Consider the following 10,086-nt stretch of genomic DNA (forward strand, 5'->3'; position numbering starts at 1 on the left):
CCTATGTGGGTACATATAGAAATATACCTGAAGAAATCTATCCATTTCTTCTAGGTTACCAAATTTGTTGGCATATAATTGCTCAGAGTAGTCTCTTATAATCTTCTGTATTTCTGTGGTGCCAGTTGTAATGTCGCCTTTTCCATTTCTGATTTTATTTATTTGAGTCTTCTCTTTCTTTCTTAGTCTAGCTAAAGTTTTGTCAATTTCATCTTTTCAAAAGCCCCACCCTTGGTTTCCTTGATCTTTTTTATTGTTTTTCTAGCCTCTATTTCATGTATTTGTATTCAGGTCTTTATTATTTCCTTCCTTCTGCTGACTTCGGGCTTCTTTTTCACTTCTATTTCTAGTTTCTTGAAACGTAAAGTTAAATTGTTTGTTTGAGGTTTTTCTTTTTTTGTAACGTAGGCATTTGTCACTATAAACTTCCTTTGTAGAACTGTTTTGCTGTATTTCATATGTTTTGGTGTGTTGTATTTTCATTTTTATTTATTTCAAAAATTTTTTTTAATTTCCCTTTTGATTTCTTCTTTGACCCATTGGTTATTCAGAAGTGTTTTTACTTTCCATGTATTTGTGAATTTTCAAATTTTCTTCCTGTTGTTGATTTTTAGTTTTATAGCATTGTGGTCAGAAAAGATATTTGATAAAACATATGATCTATACTAGGAAAATTCCATGCAAGCTTGAGAAGAATGGGTATTCTGCTGTTTTTGAATGGCATGTTCTGCATGTATCTGTTAAGTACATTTGTTCTAAAGCAAGCTTGTCCAACCCACAGCCTGCAGGCCACATGTAGCCCAGGACGGCTCTGAATGTGGCCCAACAGAAATTCACAAACTTTCTTAAAACATTATGAGATTTTTTTGTGTGATTTTTTTTTTAACTCATCAGTTATCATTAGTGTTAGTGTATTTTATGTGTGGCCCAACACAATTCTTCTTTTTCCAATGTGGCCCAGGAAAGCCAAAAGATTGGACACCCCTGGTCTAAAGCGTAGTTCAAGTCCAATGTGTCCTTATTAGTATTCTGCCTAGATGATCTATCCACTGTTGAAAGTGGTGTATTAAAGTCATCTACCATTATTTCATTGCTCTCCATTTCTCCCTGCAGATCTCTTAATATTCACTTTATATATTTAGGTGCTCCAGTGTTGGGTGTATATATGTTTATAATTATTATGTCTTCTTTATAAATTGACCTTTTGTCATTACATATTGACATTTTTGTCTCCTCTTACAGTTATTGACTAAAAGTCTGTTTTGTCTGATATAACTACCTCTTCCCTCTCTTGCTTTCCAGTTGCAGAGAAGATCTTTTTCAGCCTATTTCTATCCTTAAAGCTAAGATGAAACTCTTGTAGACAGCATATTGTCGGATCCTATTTTTTAAATCCTATGTCTACTGATTAGAGAATTTAATCCATTCACATTTAAAGTAATTATTGATAGGCAAGAACTAACTATTGCCTTTTATTGTGCCAGGAGATCCCTTTGGCCAGGACCTTCCCTATAATCTTCACTAATGTTCACCTCAGCTGACAGAACTGCACAGAGGCGGGGGTCCTCAGTGGCCAAGGCTGCAAGGGTCTACAAAGACAGCAAGGGCTTATGGGGTGGTGAAGGATGCTGGAGTCTTCCTGATCTCTTCTTCTCCCACAGGTGAAGTTGTAACAGATCCCTCTTGAAGCCAGATCCAGCTCTCAGGCGTGTTCATGGTGGCAGTGGCACTACTGTCTGGTGTGCAGCAACCGCGAGGTAGCCACAGAGCCGGCGTTGGGAATTCAGGTACTTGTGGAAGACCCATGACCCCTGGGTTTGAGACAGCAGCAGCCCTGGTGCCTGGGATGCAGGCACCGCCCTCCCTCTCCACTGCAGTGCTGGCGATGGTGTGCCAGGAGTGGGTGTTAGTACAGCAGCTGGGGAGCCAGGGTCCGGGGCATGGGCTACAGGAGCTCCAGGGTCTGGAATGCAGTCTATAGCCCACTATGACAGCAGTTCTGTTGTCTGAAGCACAGGAACACATAAAGCGCCCAAAACTCTGGGGGGGACCCAGGGCATGCATGGGGTTTGGTGGGGGAGCAGCCCCAGTTCAGGAGGGTGCAACACCAGTTTCTTTGGGGGGATGGTCCAATACCAGTTTCTTTTCCTCTTTTGGAGTAGGGGGTGGTCCACTGTACCAACGGCTGTTGGGCTACTTCAGTGGCAAAAGCTGTCGGTGTCCTCTTCAAAGCAGGCTGCTGGGGTCCATGCAACAAGCACTTTCCCTCTGCTGGGAAAACTTTAGGGTATTCACAGCTGCTGCAGGGGCTGTTGAGGTTCGCAGTGGCGAAAGCTGTCAGTGTCCTCCACAGAGCACAAAGCATGAGACCACAGTGGCACCCACGGGGGAGCTGATACCCATAGCCCCTGCCCTTCTTCTTTGTCCCTCGTAATCTCCAGCTGTCTCCAGCGTATTGATCTCCCCAGCAATCTTTTCTGTGTGGTTATTCTCCATTTTTTGCTCCACTATGTTGCTGCAGGTTTTTAATTGGACTCTTGAGCCCTGCTGGTGCTATTTTTGTTCAAGGATAGCTCTCTAATTCTTGTTGGAGGACAAAGGCTAGTATTGCCTACTCCACCATCTTCCTGATATCACCTCCTATTTAATTTTTCAACTAATATTTGTTGAACACTGACCACATGTCAAGACTTCCCAAGGCACTGAAGACATGAAAGCAAGACAGGCAAGATGCCTGGCCTCATTGAGTTTACTTCTTGGGGAGGGAAACAGAAAACAAATATGTAAACAAATAGCTCAGAGAACTTCTGATTGTGACAAGAGATAAGATGTAAATAAAAGGAAAATATGGTAGAGAGTGACTGCAACTGGGGTGTGGGCCCACATTAAATAGGGTGGTCAACAATGACTTCTGAGAAATGCAAATCAAAACCACAAAGAGACACCATCTCATACCAGTCAGAATGGCTATTACTAAAAAGTCAAAAAACAACAGCTGCTGGTAAGGCTGTGGAGAAAAGAGAATGCTAATACACTGTTGCTGGGAACATGAATTACTTCAGCCAATGTGTAAAGCAGTGTAGAGATTTCTCAAGGAACTTAGACCAAGCCCATGACTGGGTATATATCCAAAAATAAATAAATTGTTCTACCAAAAAGACACATGCGCTTGTTATGTTCATTGCTGCACTATTCACAATAGTGAAGACACGGAATCAACCTGGGTGCCCATCAGCGGTGGACTGGATGACGAAAATGAAGTACATATACACCAGGGAATACTATGCAGCCATCAAAAGAATGAATTCATGTCCTTTGCAGCAACATGGATGCAGCTGGAGGCCATTATCAATGCAGGAGCAAAAAAACAAATACCACATATTCTCACTTATGAGTAGGAGCTAAGTATTGGGTACTCACAGTCAGAAAGATGGCAACAATTGACACTGGGGACTAATACAGGGGGAGGGAGAAGAAGGACAGTGGTTGTAAAACTAATTATTGGGGACTATGCTCACTACTTGGGGGATAGAGTCAATTATGAACCCCAAACATCAGCATCATGCAATATACACAGGTAACAAACCTGCACATGTATGCCCTGAACCTAAAATAAAAGTTGACTTAAAAAAAAAAAAATTATCACCTCTGAAAAGGTGCTACTTTCATGTGAGCTAGATATTTGAATTTTGGTGAGGGAATGGGATTGGTTTTTTTGGTTTGTTTGTTTGTTTTTCTGAGAGTCTTGCTCTGTCACCCTGGCTGGTGTGCAGTGGCTCACTGCTGCCTCGACCTCCCAGGCTCAAGTGATCCTCCTATCTCAGCCTCCCAAGAAGCTAGGACCACAGGTGCACGCCACCATACCCAGATAATTTTGTAGTGAGGGGGGTGCTCCTTATGTTGTCCAGGCTGGTCTCAAACTCCTGGTCTCAAGCAATCCTCTTGCCTTGGCCTCCCGACACACAGGGACACTGGGATTCCAGTGTGAGCCACTGCACCCAGCTGAGCTGATATCTGAAGGGTGAGAGGCAGGCAAATGAAGAGCTGAAGCTCTAGGGAAAGAGAGTTCCGAGCAAAGGGAATCACAAGTGCAATGGCCCCGAGGCAGAGCAAGCCTGGGGTGTTCTAGGAAAGAGAGAGACTATAACTGGAGCTGGGGGCCAGGGAAAGGAGGTATCAAGTGAGGTCTGAGAGTAGAAAGTGCCAGGTTGCGCAGGGCCGTTAGGCCATGGCAAAGAGTGTGAATTTATTCCAAGTGCAGTGGGACGCCACTGAGGAAATCAGGGTGGGGGTGAGAGTGACAGAATCAGATCTGCGTTTTAAAAATATTAAATCTTTTCAATCTTCCCCATTTCTGTGGATGTATTAGTAAAGCCAGGAAACACATTAAAAGGCTATGGCTGTGCTTGCCTTGGCAGTACACGAACTAAAACTGGAACAGTACGGAGATTAGTATGGCCACCTGTGTTAAGAGCCTGCAGCTAAACCTGTTTTTTCTGATTCCAGAGCCAATGCCCTTTCCACCTGTTTTGGAAGATGGAGCTCCTTGCAGGTCATTCCAAAGTAAAAATATTACCGCCCATTTATAAGTATGCCAGAGAACCATTCTTCAGAGAGGGCCATTTTCAAAGTGCTGGCCAAAAAATGTTACTCTTATTCAAAATCAAAAGAATAAAAACTGCTACACCGGGAGGAACAGGTTCTTTTTGCCTCTACCTTTCAACATGATCAATGCAATATGCTCAAAAGTCCGCAAGTCTCGCAGGTACTTTCTGGTGAGTTCGAAGATGGTTGACTGTGCTGCACAGAGCGATGTTGCTTGGCGTTTACAGTGCTGGCTCCTCTATGCAAACAAATCGACACTGCAGTTGAGTTGAAGTGTCCGTGACATGGTTGTCTGCATGGTGTTGGGCTGTCTAGGCTGACTCTGATCCTCTGGGTGTAAGAACACGAGTTGTACATGGGACCAGAAGATCAAGATAGGTAAGTCCTGCCAACTCACGAGAGGCCATCAGTCCACAAGAAAGGGCAGAGGGCAGGGTAGGAGTTCAGGAGAAAGGCGATCTTTAAAGTGTCCTTCGTTCCTGGACCAGCCCAAACTATTTTGGGTATTTCTTTTTCTTTTCTTTTCTTTTTTTCAGTAGATGATACAGCTTTGCAATGCAATCTTCGCTGCTACAAAAGCATACTTGTGTGTTGTTGAGCCTGAGTGATGTACTATATGGAAAAACCACCAGTGCAAAGAGGATGTTAATTCATGTACACCCTATGAAGCAATTTCCTGCTTTTATAAGTTTAATGTTCTTACAACTGGGTCCAGCTTTTGCTGTAATTCCTTTCTCAGAAGGGGAATTATAATGTGCTGTCTAGCAGCCTATTTTCTCCCGTAGCCGTTATAAGCTGACTTAACTACATTAAGATCCTGTTAAGAATGTATCTAGTAACATAAAAGAAAATCAAAACCAATAGCAGAAAATGTCTGCTCTGGATACTGAAGTTACTATTAAATACATTGCCACCTCCTTCAGCAAACATAGACACACACACACACACACGCACACATACACACACACGTGCGCACACATACACACACACACGTGCACACACACACGCTGCAGGGGACTGTTGCTTCCATTTCATCAGTAAACTGAATAATAAATTCAGTATTTCCAATCAATTGCAAAGTGAATTGTAATGAAACTGGCTATCTGTTCCCCCAAAGGTTGATGAGTACTCACTTAGAAAAGGCCACTTAGTTCGTCCTCTGCCACTAGAGAGAGTTACTCCATTTCTAAGGATCTCAGTTTCCATCATGAACCTGTACTCATTCAGTCAGCCTTTGCTGAAGACCTACTACGTGACTCTCAGGCCCTGTGGGGTCCTCGTCCCACCTGTGCACAGTAGACATACCACAATGAGTGAGCACCGCGAGGTACAGGAGCTGCAGAGATGCCCACTGGGGTGCCCCCAGGAATGACAGACATTGCGTTTCCCTACAAGAGAAGATCCAATTTGGAAGTTTTTGTTTTTGTTGAATTAAAGAAAAAAGATGCTGAATAGAAAGCACCCTTCCTGTGGCTAAAGCAGGGATGCAATGGAGAGGCAGCTGAATGCAGGTCAGAGACTAGAAAGGAACCACGGGTCCCAGGAACGGGTGTTGTTTTGTTTGTAAAGCCATTCCCAGGTTATGTGACACTAGCAACAGCCCTGGGCAGTTGATTCGGTGAACACAGATTGAGAGTAAGTGGAGGCCAAGACTTTAATACACATGACAACAAAGGCTCAAAAGGAGGAAGCAACTTGCTGGGTGAGATCAGTACAGAACAGGACTGCTCCCAAGTCAGGGAGCTCGCAGAGGAGCAGGCTGGACAGGATCCAACCAGAAACCATGCCCAGCCACACTGACGAAGGCGCCCTCCAGCTCCCTCATGAGAGAGACGGAAGGTGACATGCGAGCCCCGCTGTGTCTTATTTATGGTTTGCTGTGTCTAATTATGGTTGAGAGAGTACCTGTGTGTGTGTAACATAAACTGCAAAGAGATCTTATTTCCTAGTTTGGGTTCTGTCATATTGAAGTAATTTTTCTGTGATTTTATAGAGTTCTGAGGTTAAAAGCCATCCAAGTACTGCAATAAAGAACTGCCTGACCTGGGGGACCTGCAGGGGACCCTGGTGATGGCCAGCCATGTTTCTGTTTGTTTGTTTGTTTGTTTGTTGTTTTGAGACAGAGTCTCGCTCTGTCTCCAGGTTGGAGTGCAGTGGCACGATCTTGGCTCACTGCAACCTCTACCTTCCAGGTTCAAGCAATCATCCTGCCTCAGCCTCCTGAGAAGCTGGGACTACAGGTGCACGCCACCACACCCAGCTAAGTTTTTGTATTTTTAGTAGAGATGGGGTTTTACCATGTTGGCCAGGATGGTCTTGATCTCTCGACCTCATGATCTGACGGCCCTAGCCTCCCAAAGTGCTGGGATTACAGGCGTAACCCACCACGCCTGTTCTAGCCCTGCTTTTCTAAGATAACCCACACAGCTATATGTGTCAAAAGGGGTGGTTCCCATTGGTCTGAACCATAGTAGGTCACCATGGTACTAGATAGGATGCCAAAAGCACAAATGATAGGTAAATTTCATTAAAACTAACAACTTTTGTGCTTCAAAGGACAACATGAAGAAATTGAAAACACAATGTACAAAACAGTAGAAAATATCTGAAGATGCTATATCTAATAAGGGACTTCTAACTAGAATATAGAAAGAACTGTTACAACTCAACAAAATAACCTAATTTTAGAATAGGCAGAGGACCTGAATAGATATTTCTTGAAAGACAGATAAATGAGCCAATGAAAAGATGCTCAACATCGTTAGTCATCAGGGAAATGCAAATCAAAGCCACACCGAGACATCACTTCATGTCCACTGAAATAGCTATAATCAAAAAGACAGACAATAACAAATGTTGGTAAGGATGTGGAAAAATTGAAACCCTCTTACATTGATAGTGGAAATGGAAAATGGTGCAGCCAGCATTTTGGGAGGCCGAGGTGGGTGGATCACGAGGTCAAGAGACCGAGACTATCCTGGCCAACATGGTGAAACCCTGTCTCTACTAAAAGATACAAAAAATTAGCCGGGCGTGGTGGCGGGTGCCTGTAGTCCCAGCTACTCGGGAGGCTGAGGCAGGAGAATGGCGTGAACCCGGAGCCGGAGGTTGCAGTGAGCCAAGATTGCGCCAGTGCACTCCAGCCTGGGCAACAGAGCTAGACTCTGTCTAAATAGATAAATAAATAAATAGTTGTGGCAATTCCTCAAAAAGTTAAACATAAAGTTTCCATGTGACACAACATTTCTACTCTTAGGTATACACCCAAGATAACTGAAGACACTTGTCCACACAAAGCTTGTAAATGAATGTTTAGAGCAGCCTTATTCATAACAGCAACAATGTAGACAAACCACATGCTCGTTAATTGATGATGGATAAACAAAACGTGGTTCTGATAGACTGAATAGTGGCCTCCAGTGGCCCTAATCCCTGTGGTTCTTATCTTATATGGCAAAAGCACTCTGCAAATGTGATCACGTTAAGAATTTTTTTTCAGGCAAGGTCTTATTCTGCCACCCAAGGCTGGAGTGTAGTGGCACCATCTTGGCTCACTGCAGCCTCAACCTCTTGGGCTCAAGCAATCCTTCCACCTTGGCCTCCCAAGTTGCTGGGACTACAGTTGCATGCCACCACACCTGGCTATTTTTTTTTTTCCCCTTGTAGAGATGTTTCCCAGTCTGGTCTTGAATTCCTGGGCTCAAGCGACCCCCCTGCCACAGCCTCCCAAAGTTCTGGGATTACAGGCATGAGCCACCATGCCTGGCTACCTTAAGGACCTTAAAATAGGGAGCAGATTCTGAATTATCCAGGTGGACCCAATGTAATCCAAAGGGTCCCCATATGACGGAGGTAGAGGAGGATTTGACTACAGAACAGAAGGCAATGTGACAACTGAAGCAAAATGCTACATGCTGGCTTGGAGGACAGAGGAAGGAGCCGTAAGCCAAGGAATGCCAGCAGTCACCAGGAGCTGAAAAAGGTGAAGAAATGGACTCTCCCCGAGTCTGTAGATGAAGTATGGCCGTACTGACCCTTGATCTCAGCCAAGAGAAATTGATTTCAGACTTCTACCTCCAGAACTGTAAAACAATAAATGTGTGTTGTTTTAAGCAACCGATTTTGTGGTAATTTGTCATAGCAGCCATGGGAAACTAATTCAGTGGCACATCCATACAATGGAAGTATTGATAAAGGCTATACAATACAGATGAATCTTAAAAGTATTGTGCTAAGTGAGAGAAGACAGGCACAAAAAGACATGTATTTTATGATTCTGTTTATGTGCTATATTCGGAATAGGCAAATACATAGAAACAGAAAGTAAATTAGTACTTGCCACGGGCTGAGGGAAGGGAAAAGTGAGTAGAGGTTTCTTCTAGAGGTGATAAAAATGTTTTGAAATAAAACTGTGGTGATTAATGCAGCATTTTGTGAATATACTAAAATCCACTGAACTGTACATTTTTAAAAAGCTGAACTTCATGGTATTAAACTGCTATTAAAAAATCAAAAGCTCAAGCTCAGCATAACAAAAATTACCTAGGACTTATTGGACTAAATGAACTGTTTGCATTATGATTAATATTTTATTTGAATCTACATTAGAAAAAGTTATTTTTAATCTATCCTTCACCCTTAGTTTAACAGATTATACCTACTCACACACTAGAATAAAGCAGTCTTTACCTGGTATTTTGTCCCAAAGGAACTGTCAAAATTCAAAAGAAAAAAATCCCATGAGCGATCTTCTCCCATGAGATATAAATTATAAGCTAATATGTCATCAAGACAATTTTAAAATAACAATTTTGTAGAGTAGGACATGCAAATGGGCCTCGTCAACAAAACAATAACAAAGATTAAATAATGTGGATAGTGGACTTTATAATTTCTTTATTTTTCACAATGAAATTTTCTATTTCCTAAATTTTTAAAAATAACTAAAGAAATTGATATAGCTTATTCACCACTGGAGGGAATTAATACTTATGATCATTTCCCTTTCTTACCAGAATATAATTGGGTATTGCCTATGCCAACAGTTCCTTTTAATTAGATATGATAAGCTCACTATTAAAGAACAAAGACATGTGGGAATGACATCTACAAAGTCTTCCTAGGAAACTCATCTACTAGATGACTTGTGACATTAGGCCTCACAGACAGTAAATTCACTTCCTAGCAGGCCAGAAATATTAACAAATATGAGTATCTCAGAGAAAATAGTGCTAACAACAATGATAAAAATTCTTCTCACACATATAAGAAATTTACCCCTCTAGGGACTGTGCGAAGCCTCCAGAAAAAAAGTTCATTCTAAAGCTTCAATATCATATGGCTCTAGCTTTGTTAGCCATACCCCAAAAAAAGGTATTTATGTGTTAGTTAACACCTCTTATTATGCCTATATGAATAAACTTGTGAAATAAAACAAGACAGCAATTAAATAGGAGCCACGATAAAAAAAAATTAAAAAAT

The 10,086-nt window shown here is 42.3% G+C and overlaps 1 long non-coding RNA gene across 1 annotated transcript in view; it reads left to right on the top strand.

Moving 5' to 3' along the window:
• Positions 1-8,721, top strand: part of LOC139359137 (uncharacterized) — a 101,221-nt gene extending 92,500 nt beyond the window's left edge. Inside the window, exon 5 of the long non-coding RNA XR_011614917.1 lies at positions 8,272-8,721. This is a non-coding gene — a long non-coding RNA (uncharacterized lncRNA). The remainder of the gene's footprint in view (positions 1-8,271) is intronic.
• The last annotated feature ends 1,365 nt before the right edge of the window (positions 8,722-10,086 follow it).

The sequence above is a fragment of the Macaca nemestrina genome, chromosome 16 (assembly GCF_043159975.1).
Source record: "Macaca nemestrina isolate mMacNem1 chromosome 16, mMacNem.hap1, whole genome shotgun sequence".
In the NCBI taxonomy this organism is placed as follows: Eukaryota; Metazoa; Chordata; class Mammalia; order Primates; family Cercopithecidae; genus Macaca; species Macaca nemestrina.